We start from the raw sequence: 7,719 nt of genomic DNA, 5'->3' as shown, positions 1-7,719 counted from the left end.
CTGTAAGTAATTGAGCCTGAACCAAACAATCTAACCCGAATCCTAGTTGATCACCATGGATGTAGCCTCATACCTATGAAGGTGGTGGGGTAGCCTAATTGCTAAGCGTCTGCTCGTCACACCCGGGTTTGATTCCCCACATGAGTACAATGTACAAAGCCCATTTCTGGTGACCCTAGTCATCATGTTGCTGGAATGTTGCCAAAAGCGTCATAAGCAATGATGCAAGTTAGAAATAAGCAAGCTGTTCTACATCTGTACCTTATTCGTTACAGAAATTTGTGATACAGGGTTTTATAGGACTTGCTATTCTTCAGGATCATAGGTTATTGTCAGTTCTACATTTTATGTGAAAATGCAGATAAGAACTGATGTTCAGCTTGTCATAAAAGGCAACTGACAGGACTCTCTGATTATGTTGACACATGTCATAGTGCTCTAATTGTGTAGGTGAATGTTCATGCTGTTGGTCACTGGATTGTCTGGTCCAGACTGCCATCATATAATTTGAATGTTGCTGAGTGCTGCATAAAACAACAATCAATCAGTGAATCAAACAAACAAACAAAACTGAACTTAGCTCTCTGAAAATATGCTGAAAAGGTTTAAAGGAAATTAATCCTCTCAATGCTACTGTCGAACCCATTCGACAGGGGTGCAGAATAAGGAGATCTCCAAATAAAACTTGCAGTAATTATACAAAGAGTCGGTTTAAAGTAAATTAAAGTATTCTCACATTTATGAATGGATAAGTATCAAAACAACAGTATTCTAAGATAGATCAGAATTCTATAGAATTGGTCCATGAATAAAGACTGAGCTTTGGGTTTTGTGTGTGTAAATTAAAACTTTATTTCATCACGCTAGTTTTTGTCAGATATCATCAGAGTCACACTTCTCATGTTCAGAGATGGTATATGACTCTTCACATTGACGATATTTCTGATTGTTTATCAGTTTTGTCATCTTGCAAAACAAGGCATACAGATAATTTTAATTATGAATTTCAATTGTCCTCAAGAGAAATTGAGGGGTATAAGGTGGTTTAGTGCACCAGACAGGAAGATTTAGTAATAGTGACTTACACCAACTGTGTCATGAATTTGATACAGCTAATGTTATGATGCATCAGATGGAAAGTCATGCATGTATATGTTTTTGTGCTTCCTTTCTGTAATTTGTGCATAGTTGATGCACATTTCTTGATTGCATAGAACAATGTTAATGCTTGTTTCAGTCAGTAAGGAAGCTTCTGTCATACTCATGTGTATGCAGTCTTAGAAAACAGCAGCGGTTTATTACTTTGGTGTTGTATGAAAAAACAATTATACGCAAGGAACTATGAAGTAAATTGTATTCTGATGATTTTGTTTGCAGATTTTATGTTTTTACTTTGGAACTCTGCTACCTCTCTGATAAATTTCCCAAATTTTTAGAAATAGGAATACTGGAAAGCAAATGTGAAATATCTTTTTGATGATGATGATGATGATGATGATGATGATGATGATGTAAAATCAGGCATAATGAGAACTGCAATGTTGTATATATATTATGTTGATGTTGAAACTGATATATTTCATTTGGTCAACTTTCCGCTATAGGCGGCATATTGTTAAAGGCTGGGCATTAAAGTTCTTGTTGCAATGTACACCAGTTCCACTAATATTGCCCTGATACTACTCAATACAAGTTATAGAAAATCCTCACCTAAAGTGTGTTAACTGTTAATTGTTTGATTAACACTTTTAGCTTGATAAAGGTGTAAGTATCTACATTGAAACATCACTTTGTGCAGTAAACATGAAATTGTTTTATCCATAAAGCTGTCTGCTTTATTGTATGCTGTGTGTTGCCATATAGATATTGTGAAACTTGATTAGAGTGACATGATAGGATAACTAGAGACCTCTGAAAGGATCACAGTATATGGATAATAAACGTCTTTATTGTTATGAGAGCAACATTTTGGTGTAGTTCCGACGCCATTATCAGGCCTCTCAAAAAATTTATAACTATAAAAGGTTTGTATGTTCTTTAACTTCTTTGATTAGTATATGTGTTTAATTATGCGAGTTTGAACATTAATATTTTCACCAGATCATTGGGCTGGCAAGCTGTAAGGTTAGACTGTCCATCAGAAATCTATCCAATCTCGGCAGTCGAAAGACCATTATTTCATAGGCTTGTTGGCTTACTGAAAACTGTAGCTTAATTCAAACACAACATGAATTTAGGCTCTGGTTTGGTACAGATGGTGTTGCATTCAGAAATGGCAGTAGGCATGACATTGGACATGACAATGATTTTTAATGTATTTGTTTTAGTATTTTGAGATGCAGAACGCAGAATTGCTTTTCTGAATGCCTTGCTCACTCCTATCATGAAGCACTTGACACTGTTTGGCTTCATAGTGTTCACTCGACCCGTCAGTTGACCTCCAGTCACTGCATGTAGCTGAGCATATTTAGTAGTGTGCATCAACAGCATGATATCTTCACAACGACATTAATGCATCATCACAGCAGCAGCAGCAGCAGCAGCAGCAGCCATAGCAAGATTAGGGTAATACCACAAGGTCATTGAAACATTGCCAGAACATGGCAACATTGTGAGAACCTCATGGCAACAGTGCAAGAACATGGCAACGTTGCATGAACCTCATGACAACATTGCAAGAACATGGCAACATTGCAAGAACATGACAACAGTGCAAGAACCTCATTACAACATTGCAAGAACATGGCAACATTGCAAGAACCTCAGGGTATTATGGAAAACATTATGGCAGCGTCAAATCATTCCAACATTGTAAGAACATTATGGCAACATTTCAAGAACATCTTGGCATCAGTTCAAAACATTGTGGCAAAAAAATCATTGTGGCATTATTGCAAGAACCTGTGGGCAGTTGCCTATTACACAGAACTGAGACCCACCGCACTCGGTTTAAAAAGAAAAATTGTCTGACCACTGCAAGTGCTGTGGCAATGTCAAGAATTACCTGCTGGACAATTGACGCAAAACACCACTATTGTCAAGTTGAAATAGCAGTTTGTAAGAGGAAAAGTAATATATTGGTAAATACACTCCTTGTTCCCCAGGAACAAACCTCTAGCTGGACTGTGAAAAAAGCATTTTGACTATAATTGATGCATACGTTTACAAGGTTGACAAGAACAGTGACCTCTTATCTGGTTGCCATTGCTTTTAGGATAGTGTAGAATCTGCTTGATCAACTTAAATGAACTACCTGTGACTGACTATACTTGGTGAAGAGTATGAGTGTAGAGCATACTGCATATTCTCTACATCAGGGTTCATTTGTCGACTATTTTATACTTCCCAGGGAGTTGAGAATGAAAATCAGTGGTCGCCAATTCTTCAAATGAGGAAGTTATAATGACGCGCTTTGAGGACCCGCTAATGATGTATGAGAGATGCACTGCAGTGATGTTCGTATCATTTGAGAGACATTTCAACATGCAAGAATCACTCATAAAATATCCATCATCATCTTGACTGATTGGCGGTTGTTAAACGCTCCAGTGTTCCAGCGGCAGTCTGTAAATAATCAACCTTCAATTAGACAGTCCAGCGATCGACAGCATTAATAACAATCTACGCAACTGGGTTGCGATGACGTGTCAACCAGGTCAAGAAGCCTGACCACCCGATCCCGTTAGTCGCCTTTAACGACAAGCGTGGTTTGCTGAAGATCCAATGCTAACCCGGATCTTCATGGGTCCATCCTCAACAAATAATGTGATCATCTGTTGCATGTATAGAGTCATACTAGTCAGAAACATCTTTTGGGGAGAGGCTTCATACTCCGTTGTTTTCATTATTATCATTATTATTGTTTTCATTGTTAATGGGGGCGGTAAGGTAGTCTAGTGATTAAAGCGTTCGCTCGTCACGTCGAAGACCCGGATTCGATTCCCCATATGGGTACAATGTGTGAAGCCCATTTTCTGGTGTCCCCCGCCGTGATATTGCCGGAATGTTGCTAAAAGCGGCGTAAAACTAAACTCACTCACTCATTGTTTATGGATCGGAATCAACATAAGCACTGAGTTTTCAGGTGCGGCATTATGTTTTGTTATGAATATGAACATTATTTTTATGTTTAAGACATTTAGATAAACGAATGCAGTAATGAATGTTTGAGCGATGCTGGCACTGCCAGTCTTGTTAAAAGATGATTGTATTATTTTATTGTTCTACAACCATGACTCTAAAAGAAGTGCTAAAATTGAGATCCGCCCCTAGTTCGTTTGTTATTTTGCTGACGAAACAATCGGAGATGTTAACATTTTTGTTTAAGTAGTATATGTTTTGTCAATGCGATGACAGCACAGGAAAGGCTACAGGATAATATTCCAATAGGTTTGTAATATAGATTCTGTATCGGAGTATGACTGTGGTTTGATGTGTCTGTAATGACATTGTTATTTGTTACAGTGACCTAGACTTTTAGAGTTGATGATGTATATGATGATTAAAGTAAATTATCCAACTGTTATGTGAGGAATAACTGATCCTATAGATTATAATGTATAGATTTACAATGTACATACGTCTATTGTTGTGTTTGTTTGAGAAAGATGTACAAAAGTTACGCTGGCTATGAGCAGGCGCCTGTTTCAATCAATTCTAAGTTGTTCACACTTTTAGCACCAGTTTAGATTTACTTATTTAGATGGTATTTTTATATGATGAGTAGTTGGACCGAACAACATGTTGTGCATCTGCTTGTGAACAGTCATTTTACTGGGAACACCGGTACCTGCTTTTAAACTGTCATTCGGCTCGGAACACAGGTCCCGGCTTGTAAATAGGACTTGGGACACAGGTACCTGCTTGAAAACTGTCATTGGGATTTGGAAACAGGTACCTGTTGGCAACCTGCCTTTGGAATTAGGACCTGCGTTTAAACTGCGGTTGGAATTAGGTAGTACATACGTGCAGAGATGCAGACAAAGTTATTGCTTCATTACGCTGCTTTGGCGTCTTGACTCTTTCTCGTACATCGGGCTGTCCCTTTTTTTGCACTCTGCCTCGTAACACCTTTTTTAATTTTTAGGGCGTTTATTCTGCAAGAACCTCACAGAACTGGCCTGATGTTTTGATTGTGATCGGCTTTACATTGAGTATTTAAAGTTTGTTAGTTTTCGAGTTGGATGGAACTTCAAGGTCCACTGTGGGGCCAAACTGAAATCCCTAGTTTCTCAGGGGAAGAGGAAAGTGTTTTACATAGAAATGGGAAACCAGCAGTGTCCTGCTCACTGCCACATCTGAAGAACCCTCTGGGACTAGGGAATTTGGGTAACTGCTTGGAAGACTCACAGAATCTTGTACGGGGATCGAAACCATCTTTCTGTGAATTTTGTATTGTAATCAGAATTTATACGTACACCAAAACACTTGTGTTGTTTTGACGGGTTTTTTTTTGTTATATCTAATCATAAATAATGTTGGGTAGAAATTTGAAACTCACGAATTACACCATTACGTCTTATCCATTTATTTTCTATTGTTTTATTATTTACCAATTATTTTGTTTCCTGCCCATGTATATACACCGGTTTTTAATTTGTGATGTTTTACTGATGAATATATTATGATGCGTTGTCATGGCTGCTGATGACTTGTAATGAATCGAGGGGATAAACCTTTACCATAAAGAATATTGTGTCCACTAATCTTTAACGATTCGCTTGTATATGATCCTGTCTGAATTGGACAAGACGTCCATAAAAGGTTGATAAAGTCCTTATGTTGTTTATACCTAGAGTGAGTGAGTGAGTTTAATTTTACGCTGCACTCAGCATTATTCTAGCTATATGGCGGCAGTCTGTAAATAATCGAATCTGGACCTGACAATCTAGTGATCAACAGCATGCGGATCGGTCAGCGCAATTGGGAAACAATGACAGCTGTTAACGAAGTCAGCGAGCCTGACCACCCGATCCCGTTAGTCGCCTCTGACGGCAAGCATACGCGCCTTTAGTGGCAAGCATAGGTTGCTGGAGATCGCAAATAGCATATGTCAAAGGTCATATCGGCCTAAGTGGGCTTTGGGCGGGATGCGCAATTCGATATCTAGGAAAACGTGTTTACTCATAAAATAAAACAACAGAATAGCTGCTGAAAACAATAGATCGGTCAGCCAGGTTGACGACGGAAATTCGACTCACCTGCCATGAAATGCATGTGCTGTATACGGGCATAGGGGGTCATTTCAAATATATTTCATGCTTTTAGAATTCATGTGCTATGTGTCATTTACTGATTAACATCTCGCATGTCTTTCTTTCGTAAATGCTATGTTGAGATATGTAAAAGAGTATGATACTCTTAGGAAAGCTTAACTCACCCATCGTATGAAATGTCTCAAGATGTATAATTATGCTGGCACGAGCTCCCGAAGATCGACAGGACTGGATATTATTTATGAATTGTTATGGCGTGCCATTTATCACTATCCCCACCCAGACCCCAACGACCATCTGCGACATCCGTTCTAGTTGTGTCTTTGAGACGACCCCTCCTACCTGTTCGATTTTATACTGTAGTAACAGTAAGACTCCATGGCTAATACATAGATCCAATAATACACTTAGTATTATTTTCGTCAGTTATCGTTTATGATGGAATTAAGTCGAATTTCATCTAATTTCAAAATGGGCATCGAAAAAGTGCCCTATGTAATACTAATAAAATGTAAAAATGTAATCACTAATTTTCTTAGAGCCATGGTCTGTTCTTACAAAGTCGCTTTGTACAAACCACCCAGCACTGCTCATTTTCCACTAATGTCTCTGCAGAAAAATCCTTTTAGGTACTTGTTCAACAGATATTCCACACTATCACACTTTAACAACAAATAATGTAGATATAAATGGTAAAAAAAGTCCATTTTTTATGAATGCTTTTTATGAATTCTGTTATATTAATAATTCTCCCTATGTCTGGGACTAGGAACTCACTGACGTTATCAAAAGAGTCCAACATTAATACGTGATCGGCTAGTCATGCTTTGTACACACCAAGTTCCTGGGGATCATGGCTGCCCCGTTCGGTGGAACCTTAGCGTAACAGGCATAATTCGGAATGGACATGAGACAACGTGACAGTCTGTAATGGTCGTGCCAGATTGGTAACTGCAACAGCAAAACGTCACAGCCTACAATGTACCTTAACAAATTTTAGATGGTCCGAAGTTGGTCCCACGTGGGTCCATAGTGGGACAGGAAGCATGCGCTTTCCGAGTCATCTCGCGGTCACATTCAAGTTTTGTCATGTCCGTTTGTTTGCCGTTTTGTCACGGTTGTTTCGCCCTTGCTCTTGTTTTGTCCAGCTTCTCACGACAGATTCGTAATGGCACCCACAGTGGACCGGGCGCCAACCGTAGTGTGCCTTACTTCCGTGTGCCGTTTTACCAACGGTTCCATCACAGATATTGTGACAGACCACGAGGAAACTGGAGGGAAAACTGGCCCAGATCTCCTGGCGCACTATGTTTTGGGGAAACGGTGCTGTCAGAGCCACCGGGATCATAGTGTAACTCTAGCGCAAGCTTTTTTATATCGATTAATCACATAAGTGAATTTTATTTCACGATCGACCGCATTTGTTTATACATCTACTTTGGGTTTTTTTCAATCTTTTTTTTATTGTTCCCAATATAGTGAGTACAAAGATATGAAAAAGCAT

This window comes from Haliotis asinina, chromosome 15 (genome assembly GCF_037392515.1).
Source record: "Haliotis asinina isolate JCU_RB_2024 chromosome 15, JCU_Hal_asi_v2, whole genome shotgun sequence".
Classification (NCBI taxonomy): Eukaryota; Metazoa; Mollusca; class Gastropoda; order Lepetellida; family Haliotidae; genus Haliotis; species Haliotis asinina.
Note: the sequence above shows the minus strand (reverse complement) of the source record.